Source organism: Sceloporus undulatus, chromosome 5 (assembly GCF_019175285.1).
Source record: "Sceloporus undulatus isolate JIND9_A2432 ecotype Alabama chromosome 5, SceUnd_v1.1, whole genome shotgun sequence".
Lineage (NCBI taxonomy): Eukaryota > Metazoa > Chordata > Lepidosauria > Squamata > Phrynosomatidae > Sceloporus > Sceloporus undulatus.
This window is the reverse complement of record NC_056526.1, coordinates 27,507,232-27,519,014: the sequence shown is the minus strand read 5'-3', so window position 1 is coordinate 27,519,014 and position 11,783 is coordinate 27,507,232.

Below are 11,783 nucleotides of genomic sequence, written 5' to 3'. Positions count from 1 at the left end.
CTGCAAGTGAAAATGATATTAATTATTCTGCATTCATAAGTGATGAATGTTGCATAAAAGATGCATACTATATGCGAAATAGCATCCAAAGAAGATGGACTGAAAGATAGCAGCCACCTGGATTCAACCAACCTGACTATTAAATCTGAATGAATAGGGAACTTTTGGGGCTGCAAATTATTATATATTAATACACAATTATACCTGAGGGCTTTTTCTTCTGTTCAGTGAGTAGAACAACTACAGAACTCACAGAGATTTTTCTGTGTGAGGGAAAAGTTGGCATACGTTTTTCCCTCCTTCCACTGGTTAGAACTTGATTGGCAAATTATTGTCTGAGCTACCCAAGATTTGCAAAAATTGCACTGTAATACTACAGTATAGCTACCTCCAAAAAATGAGAGTCAGGAAGGGATCTGTGCACAAAAAGGAAGGAGAGGAAGGGCTTTTTTTTTACTTTATTTTTTATATATCAAATTATAAAACAATCAATTCTTCATATACAAAAAACTAGGATTATTATATTCAATAATCCTAAAACTAAGATAACACCTAAGATTACTTCCATAAGTCGTCTCAATAACTTGTCCTAAAAGAACATGTCATCTACTTGTCTTATTTTTCACCTATAATAAAGAGTAAATGTATATAAAATATACATAACAAGAAAAAGTCAAGATAACAATTTCTCTCCTTCAAGAAGATCTCTTGGAGCATACAAATTCAATTAAACTTCACAATCTCTGCACTTGTATACCTTAATTCCATCTCAATGTACAAAATTTAATTATCAGTTACTATTCTGCCTCAGTTTGCTTTATATCTTTATTATTTAAGAGAGCTGTAACTTTATCTATTTCTAGCATCTCTAATAATTTAATCAACCAATTATCTACTCCCGGTATGTCTTTGTTTTTCCAGTTTTGAGCTAAAATTAATCTCGCTGCAGTTATCAAATAGAATAAGATGCGCCAATGCTTCCTTTTGACTTGGGCTGGGATTTTGTTTAACATGTTCAAAAGGTACATTTTTGGTCTTCGTTCAAACTTAAGCTGAAAAATCATTTCATTGGACACGTGTATTTGTTTCCAAAATTTAATCAGTTTCGAGTAATGCCACCAAACATGAAAGGATGTACCAATTGCTGATTGACATTTCCAGCATGTATTCGAAACTAGTTTATAAATCTTCACAATTTTGTTAGAAGTCAAATGCCACATTTGCTCCATCTTAAAATAATTTTCTTTTAAGTTTTGTGATTTTGTGAATTTACTTGCTTTGGTCCTAGCATATCTCCAGCTCTCTAATTCAATACTTCTACCACAGTCTGTTGCCCATTTAATCATCAGTTCCGATATTGGATCCTCCTATTGCTCATAGTTGTGAATAGTCTTATAAATTTTGCTACTTTTTTTTACTCTTTACCATTGATGTTTTAAAAGGCAATCTTACATCAGCACTGATGAAAACCTAAATTTTATCAATGGGTTGTGATGTCTATACACTTTATCATTTTATTACATGAATATTAATACAGTGGTACCTCGGGTTACGAAATTAATTCGTTCCGCGGCTAATTTCGTAACCCGAAAAACCTTCGTAACCTGAATTGCCATAGGCGCTAATGGAAAAAAATAGTTCTCTGCTGCCCTCCGGTGGCGAAATAGCGCCGAGGTTTTTTCGTAACCCGAAAAAACCTTCGTAAGCCGAAACAATAAATCCCTATGGGATTTTTTCGTATCCCGAAAAATTCGTAAGCTGGGTAATTCGTATCCCGGGGTACCACTACTCCATTTTTGAAATAATGGCCCTTCACCCTTTAAAAATTAGGTAGAAATTAATATTGAAACATATGTAATATCACTATTCTCTGATTATTACATGAGATGTTTTCCCCACACCAGTAGCTTCAGACAGGAAACAAAATTTTGGCTCCAGTTCATTTGGTTGCTTGCCTGAAGATGTTTATGGAACCTATGGAAACTATTCAATTTAGGACAGCCTATGGTGATGCTGCATAGAAATATAACATTTCCCAAGGCCATCTATGTCTTTAGAAAGTCATTAGTAGTTTGCATTTATGGTGCATCTTGTAGATTACTGATAAGATTCAGTTAAGCATAATGACATTAGAAAATCCTGCTCTCATTATGAGGTTTATATAGTAAGAAGGTTTTAAAATGCCATTATTATTTCTCATGTGAATTCACTACTGCTAAAAAAAAGTGCTGACTGAAAACTGGCACTGTTGTGTTTTGTATTCACCAAACAGGAAGAGCACTGGAGTCACTTTACCATCATGGCCCTGCCAACATAGACAGGTCCTAGTTTAGAGGTGTTCTGTTAAACTGATGGTTGCTAATGTCAGCAAGTGTTGCTAATGCTATCTTTCAATGGGCCCCATAACAGTGCATTTAATAACAATTTGATGTGCCAACACTGTGGTTGACTCCAAAGAGAGTTTCTGCTCTGCAAACAGACAAGAGGTCCTGTGGATTGAAGGATGTTTTCTGTAGCCTAAATAGGGAGTGCTAATACAGCATATATTCTGGTTTCATGCTTGCCCTTCCAGTTTGATCATAGACCTGTTAGCCCTTTCTAAATGCCTTGCACTGAAATAGCTAAGCTTCAGAGAAGATACTTTGAATGTAAGAAAATCAAATACTTGAGTTCTCTAGTTAAATAATCCCAAAGCAGTACTGCAGGAGAACTGGAAATATCTTTACCAAAAGCTGTTGGAAAGGCACAGAAATCAGAGTAGACAAACAGTGTTAGAAGGATTAGATGGTCTGAGTAAGTAGTACATTGTTATGCAATTCCTTTTTTTTTAAAAAAAATGTAATTTTAGGATAGAGTAATGGATGTTTAGTCTATTAATCACCTGAACTAATAGGCATAGTACCTACACCAACTAAGCCTAGATGTCAAACCCTAATCCCTCTCTTGTGAGCCTCAGGAAGAGAGGAAAAATCTTGAAAATAAGTTTTTTAAATATTGCTTTTGCTCAGTGTTGCTGCAGCATGTTTTACAGTGGCTGCTGTAGACCTTCCATGTTAAAATCAGGCTTTACAGAAGTATTAAAGCATAGCTGGGCAGAGTGTGTTTTTTTTCTGTTCAAAGCAAGATTGGTAAACTTTCTCTAGTTAGACTGTAATGCCTATAAGTTACTATTTGTGGTCCCTTCCAACTCTAAGATTCAATGATTTCTCACTCTGATTTGCAGTTGCAATAGCCTTGTGGTCCCTTCCAACAGGATGACCAGATGTCCTAACTGCAAAGGGGGACAAGGCAGCACAAAACATAGGACATTACAAAATAAAAGCTAAAAACACTCATATACATGTAAATTCATGCTTCTTGGTCATAAATGGAGAACATTTCTGAATTCCTCCTGGACAGAAAGTTGAAATGTAGGACTCATCTGGGAAAAGGGAGACTTCTGATCATCCTATTTCCAACAATATGGTTCTGTGATTCTATGAACCTCAGATGCTGTCAGAAATACTTCAGCTGTAAATGAAAAACTAATAATATGTTATAAACGGTCTGGAAAATACAGAGCAAAAATGTGGTGCAATACTAATATGAAACAGTGAGATCTTTGGGCCTGGTTCATTCTTGAGAGCTTATTTTTTTATTTTATAGCCCTGACATTCTCCCAAAATATGACCCTTCACAGCTTGGGAGGATAATGTAGCAATTGATTACTACCTGAAAACAGTGCATTTTTTTCTGAATTTCCCATTGTAGTAAACTACTTGAAGAGTGGGGCTGGCATGAAAGTGTACTGTTTCTGTAAAATGAATGAAGGCACAACAATGATAGAAAGTTGTTTGCCAGTCATAGTTCTACATGGTTATTTATGAAAAGCAGACTGATTGCATGCTTTTGAGTGTGGTAAGACTGTTGTTGTTGTGTTCAAGTCATTTACAACTTATGGTGACCCTAAAGCAGGCCTATCACAATCTTGGCAAGATTTGTGCCAAGGAGGGTTGCCTTTGCCTTCCTCTGAGGCTGAAATAGTGTGACTTGCTTAAAGTCACCAGTGGATTTCCATGGCCGAGTGGAGATTTAACCCTGGTCTCCAGAGCTATAATCTAACACTCAAACCACTAAACCATGCTGGCATTCTGTGGTAAGATATAGGTGTAAATTATTAAACTGTACAAAAAAAAGGCCAGCATTTGTAAATTAATTAAAAAATCCTACTTTTGTGAATGAATTGCTTAAGTAAAATCTTAGCAACTTCCCTGAATGCTTATTCTTAGAATAGCCATCAAAGTCACAGACCTATCTTCAGCACACATACCCCCCTCTTAATATTATTGCAGTGTTGGTTTTTCAAATAAATTGTATTTTAAAGCTGGACTATTCACCTATTCCCAGCTGCCCTTTGCTGTTTTCAATGGACAACATAGTTTCAACTCATCTGCAAAAAATCAACTCTAGTCTCTTCGTTTTTGGTACAGAAATGAAATATTCCTGCCAGGTCTTTTTCTGGCCAGTAGACAAGCATTGACAAGCAGCCAGATTAATATTACCAGACTACCTTTTTTAAACTAAAAAAAATACTAAATTACTGCTTATAGAGGGAGAAGAATATTTTCCTTATTGTGTCTTCTTCCTTTAAGTCTAAAAGGTCTCCAAAATCATATTAAGGTACTAAAACATGTTAAGGTAAATATAAGATATACTGAAGTTTTAATCTGCTTTGATTATTAAACTGTATAAAGCAAACTTTTTTGTATGGCATATCCAAGAATCTATTCAGAGGTACTGTATATGCCCCTTTTTTGTACATTTTAACATTGTAATTGCTGTCAAGAAACCAGGACAGGGGGGACTGGGAGGAAAAACGATTTTGGTCCAACTAACTGCTAAGTAAATTCTCACTGATAAGTGAGACTATTTTCCATGTTACATTCAGTCCCTTAACCCACCAAATTCCCCTGGACTATAACCCTGGTTTCATTTGTCGACAACCTGTTCTGGGCTCTGCTCTCAGGCCCTCATAAGAAGACACTTAAGATACATTCTATAGGACAAGACAACTCTACAGAAAGTTCTGTTCAGTAGCCTCCCGAATATGGCTACTGCAAATCAGAGTAAGAAATCATAGAATCATAAAGTTGGAAGGGCCATATAGTCCAACCTCCTGCCATGCAGGAATACACAACTACAGCATTCCTGAAAGATGCCCATCCAACATCTGTTTAAAGATCTTCAAAGATGGCAAATCTACCACCCTCTGAGGCAATCTATTCTCTTACAGTAGCTCTTACAGTAAAAGAAAGAAAGAAAGAAAGAAAGAAAGAAAGGGAGGGAGGGAGGGGAAAAGGCACTTTTTAATGTTTAGGTGGAGTCTCTTTTCTCCTAATTTGAATCCTTTGGTTCATGTTCTAGTTTCTGGAGCAGGAGAAAAGTTGGCTTCATCTTCTACATGATATCCCTTCAGATAGTTAATGATATTTATCATGCCACCTCTCTGTCTTTTCTTCTCCAAGCTAAACATAACCAGCTCCCTAAGTTGTTTGTCAAAAGCATGATTTCTAGGCTTTTGATCATCTTGGTCACCCTTCACTGGACATGTTCCAGCTTGTCAATATCCCTTCTTGTGTTAAAAAAAATACAGTATGTTATCTATCAAATTACAATCTTCATACAAAGAAACATCTTTTTAAACACAACACCTAGGAATGTAGTTCCGAAGCTTTTAAATGGAGCAATGACTGGCAACAACCTTGGGTCAAAACAGATGGGCTGGAAAAGTGGTGCTCTTTTTGCCGCCACCATGTGCTCCGTGTGGTGTCTAGTCACTGTGCTGCAGGAACGTTTCAACACTGTCCTCTGTCTGGGCAGGCGAGCGGTGTGATACCGGATTGCGCGTGGCACTGGGGCATGCGTCATCTAAACGTCATACCGCCACGACACCTCCAAGCCTCTGTATCATGCCTATCTGTCACACACACACACACACACACACACACCATCTATTGTACTTGAGAATATATCTTATGGAATTCAGTAGTTCTGACCTCTGTAGGAATATGCTGTAAGTATGCACTGATGAACTTAGGTTGTAACTATAACTGGGAGCAGTAACACATTCCATGTTCATTGCAATTATTTATATCTTTCCATACATGATAGAAATGCTTCTCAGGCCTATGGCAGATGTTCACTGATCTGTCCACATGGGCCCAAAAATCCCATATTCCCTCTGGTTTCACATCATTCTGTTTGGATGACACAAGCTAATACCCTAGGGCCAGGGCCATACAGACCAGGCGCTAGTCCAGCAGACCCAGTCTGACAGCAGTGCAAAGAGGCCTTAGTGCATGTCAAAATGACCTGCAGTTTGCTATGAAGTTTCAGAGCAAACCCTGACAGACTTGAGGGCCTGAATGTCCTTTACCTTCCTCCACCATTGCTGCTACTGAGCAGGCTGGGTAGACTGGTAGAGTTACATTTTTAAGCAACACCATCTGGAACCTCCTCGAGAGTTAGGACTGGAACCACTGCAATGCAGTGCCTCCAATACCCAACTCTCTCAGGCGTTCCAGAAGGATACCGTGGTCAATGGTATCGAAGGCTGCTAAGAGGTCCAAGAGCACCAGCAGGGTCACCAGCAGTGAAGTCCCTGCACTGGCTGCCTATTAGTTTCCGGGCAAAGTACAAGGTGTTGGTGATCACCTTTAAAGCCCTACATGGCTTGGGCCCGGAGTACTTGAGGGAACGCCTTCTTCCCTATTGTCTGCCCCACACACTAAGGTCCTCTGGAAGAAATCTACTACAGCCAAAAAAATCTAGGTTAACATCAGTTTCCCAGAAGGCCTTCTCTACTACTGCTCCTAAACTATGGAACGACCTGCTGGAGGAGATCCATCACATTTCCACTCTGACAGCTTTTAAGAAAGCATTCAAGACGGATCTCTTCTGGCAGGCCTTTCCAACTTAGTTACCCTCCCCAGATATAGAGATATTGTCCCCTCATTTGTCTATTCTTCCCTGCCTATGTTTCTGCCTTTTTTAAAAATGCTTTTAATGTTTTTCATACTATTATTGTTTAATTCTGTTTTAGTACTGGGTATGAGAGGGGCAGTAGGTCTAGGGTTTGATTTTTAACTGTATTGTAATTGATGTATTTTATTGTTGTAACCCGCCCGGATTCTTCGTGATTGAGCGGGCTATAAATAAATCTTTATTATTATATATTATAATATAACAAGTTATGTTTATTTGTTACATTTTCTCATTATTTTAGGGACATAAATGCTATGGGAGCATTTGGAAAGGAAGTTCGAAAATTTTCTTAATGATTTTTTATTTTCTTAAAGCTTTTTGGATGGGCTGATTTCAAAAAGGAACACGTAACATAGCAAGCTACTAAAAATGCACTTCTAGTATTACCAAGATAACTTTGTAGGGGCCCTGTAACAAGGTACAGAATTAAATACATTCAGAAAGTAATTTTCAAAGTTGCAGGAAGTATGAAGTTTATCTAAAGTTATGAAATCATGCTGCAGATTTATTGTTGTTGCTGACTGCTAAATGTTTTTGGACTGAGCTGAAGCTTTAGGGCTCAGTGTAAGCTTTTTTGTCTATGAATGCTGTGATCTTAACACAAATCAAGGGAGTCACACTCCATATTAAATGTTAAAAAATATTTCAGAGCTACATGTGATATATTTAACATAATGTAGTTAGGCCATCGCGTATGTTTTGTTACATATTCAGAACAATCAGTTCTCATAAGGAATTTCTGAACTAAGTCTGGTTCCGCCTACCCAGCAAGAGGAAGTGGAACAACCTTTAGGTGACATTGGTTCAAGTAATACTTGGGGTTTTTAAAGGATGTCAGGCCCTACGCCCCCATTGCCACTACTCTTAGGTTCAAAATAGGAGTAATCCCCCCCCCCCAGGTTTGACCTATGAGCAGATAGACAGAGGTTCTCTGGAAGATACAGAATAATTTCCTAAAACAAATGGGCTTACTTGTGGAAATATTTTACTGCCAGAAAGCACTAACTGCCTTTTAACAGGTCTGGACTATAAATGATTAAATCAGAGGAGAGGGAATTGCAAAGTACATTTTCTCTGAGAGGAAAATGTTGAACAAACATATTCCTAGAACAGAAAGACATATAACACTAGCTTCCTTTGCAGAAATAGTGTGTTTAACAATGATGATTTATGTAAGGTGTCACCGACTACTTACTCATAACAGGTCCTAAATACTCTAAAGGCTCCAGATCCCATCTAATCTTGGAAGTTAAGCAGGGCCAGCTCTGGTTAGCACTTTTATGGGAGACTGCCAGGAAATACCAGGTGCTGCAAGCTATATTTTGGTGGAAAGAACTGGCAAAATCACCTCTCAGAATTCCTTGCCTAAGAAAATCCTATGAAATTCATGGGGTCACCATAAGTTGACAGGCATCTTGAAGGCAAATATACACACAATGTTCACTGATGTGTGATTAAATACATCTAATTAAAAAATACGTTGTACCAATTCCACATCAATCATTTATCAATATTATCTGATAGCTGTTTAGCTTTAGAATCTAGTCTTCATGTTAAAGTCAGAACAAACAAAGTTTGACAGAAGTCATCTCCCCAAAGATTGTATTCTGTAATTTATTGTTTCTAGAATAAGTATCCTACTGTCTGCAATTCTAATTATGTACATATTGTCACAAATTTTAAGTAACAATATGTACATAATTAGAATTTACTCATCCCATTCTATATTGCTGAAGTTAAGAATGTTTGTTATATGGACACAAATCTTACTGTTTTTCTGACTCTGAATAATGTTGTACGTCATAAGATAATACTGTTAGGTACACAGAGACAAGCATCGTTGTTGTTGTTTTACTAGTTCTTATAGACTGAGAAGATTTAAACATAGGACTTTGTCAACCAAAATAAGGATGCCACAGAAACTATTTCAATTTATCTTAGCTGAGATCATACATTTGGATATATAGTACACACATACACACACAGAGAGAAAGGTTTCTTGAAAAATGTATATGCTTTAACTACGAATTGTCTCAACACAAAATTTCAGTAATTCTTAAAATCCAGTTCAACAAAAACATTGGAAGGAAGGAAGAAAAACAAAAGAAACAATCAATCAATGCCCAATCTAGATTGTAAATAGTTGCTGTCAATATTAAACTAAAACATTTATTCATTAAGCTATGTGGCCAAAGGAGAGGGAAACATTTCCGAAAATCATCAGTAAGAAGTGAGGTGGAAAACTAGCTTAATCTCAGCCATTAAATTTAAAATTATAACTCATGTCTGTATAGTGCAGATTATATAAAATTCACAGCAATGTTCACCTGGTGGCAACAAATTGTGTAATGTACTATATCTATTAATTGAAGATGTCTCAAAACTATAGTAATCTACAGCATAGGTGAAGAATGTACTAGCAGAGTTTCAAGATGCAAGACTACATATGAATGGCAACAGGAATTCTGATTTATGTTACATTTATATAACATAAAGGAAAACTCCACCCATTTTACTTAGTGTGTTTTTTTTCCACTATGAAATGGAAAAAAATAAACCTCAAGATTTATTTGAAAACAGCATTGTTTAATTACTACTGGCTTCTTCAAATGTCACTATGGTTAGCCATTGTGATGCAACAAGGGACATAATTCCCTACCACCTGCAATCTGGAAACTATCCTCTAATAGACAATATAGACATGTTTCTAATTTGATTTAATATGTCATTTAACAGTCAAAATACTTCAGCTGACTAACATTTCTTTAAATATCTTTGTGATACTTAATTTCTATCATTACTGTATCATATATTCAGACAAAATTTAGGAGATCTCTTAAAATCAAACAAATTTGCTAGTCTTGGCAGCTCTGCAAATATTGGCAGCACTCCAGAAGCCAGGGTTCGATTCCCAGCTCGGCCATGAAACCCACTGAGTGACCTTGGACAAATTGCACTCTCTCAGCCTCTGGGGAAGGCAGTGACAAACCTCCTCTGAACAAATCTTGCCAGAAAACCCATGATAGGTTTGCCTTAGGGATTCCATAAGTCAGAAATGACTTGAAGGCATGCAACACACACACGGGGCCAACCTATCATGGGTTTTTTCTTGGCAAGATTTGGTCAGAGGAGGTTTACCACTGCCTTCCCCTGAAGCTGAGACCATGTGACTTGCCCAAGGTTACCCAATAGTGAACTTAAATTGAACCTATCACACGGTTTTCTGGGGCTGAAAATGTGTAATTTTCCAGAGGTCACCCATTGGGCTTCCATGGTAGAGCATGGAATCAGACTGATCTCCAAATATGGAGTCAAATGCTCAAACTACTGCACCACATTGACGCTCTAACTAGCCAGCCTGCCAGTGTCACCTTATTTTAGTGCAGGCAATGAGTCAGCATCTCAAGAAAAACACATTACTTTAGTGGATAGGGGTAGGCCATGTAACACTCCCTGTCATGCCATATCACCCGATATGGCTACCTCACTCTGCCTAATGATAGCTCTGTCCCTGTATCTGGAGATGATTTGGTTAAGATAAGGTCTGCCTTTATTGTTATACAAAGGAATCTTATAGCATATTTAACTCAGTGGTGAAACAGACCACCCCAAAAGGTCCGATTGCAGGGGCCGCTGCCACCATTCACACAGGGACCCCTGCAACCACATGCATGCGGCCCCAATCCACGGGACCAAGATCCACTGGGCTGGGTTTGGGCCACCTTATGTAGCCCAGGCTCAGCTTGGGCACAGCTTCAGTATGGAGTGGGGACACGCATCATCTAAACACCACACCCCCGGGGCACACTGGCTTAAAATGCCCATCTGCTTCAAGCCTCGGTGAACAAAAGACATATCATAAGCTTTCATAGACCAAGGGGCTCAACAGATCATCCCTCTGGAGCGGCCTGCAGCCACCCCTTTCCTCACCAGAATACCAGCCTTTCCACAGCTCAAAAAGAAGCTGCAAAAAGTGGCTCCTTTTTGCGGTGCGGAAAGGGCATGCCAGCTGGGGTGGTAGTGCCTTTTCAGTGCTCGTATTCAAACACTGCACCAATGGAGTGCTGTGCCCCTGCCATGCAGTTGGGCATGGGTGTGATGCCGGCATTGGGGCAGCCAGCATGCATATGCTACACCTCCACGCTGGTGTATAATGCCGGTCTGTAGAGGCTCCAACTCATGCTACGAGGTCTTTGCTCAGTTAGTCTTAAAATGATACAAATTCCTTTTACATACAGATATTCCAGACTAACACTGCTATGTCTCTGAATTCCTCTATTGTTGTTTCTTCAAAAGAAGGTAACTTTCTCACACATACAATCTTCCTTCTTCAGGGAAATAAGCTGTAGCATAGATAATTGGCAGCAGTCCTTTAGTCATGAATCTCTTTTGCTCTTTAGATGAGAGCCTGCATACCCTTCCATGGCAAATCTAAGTTTAAATCCCCCAATTTCACACTGTCAGATATTGACCCAGAGAAACAGGTTTAATGGCTGTTGTTGGGTCATGGTTGTTTTAACCAAGATACTGCTTTTTAAAAAAATTGTAGAGCTATAGAAACGCATAAGCAAAAGTATTTTGTCCATTTGTTAGATACTTGATGAAGTCTCTCCCACACACTCACTTTGATTTTTGCCGACTTGACTCTGTGGGAAGTATAGATTCAAAATTTGAATACAATTAAATCGCTTTCCAACTTTACAATATTAAAAAGATATTTCATCCTCTCCCCCTTCCTACCACATACCTTTCAATATGCT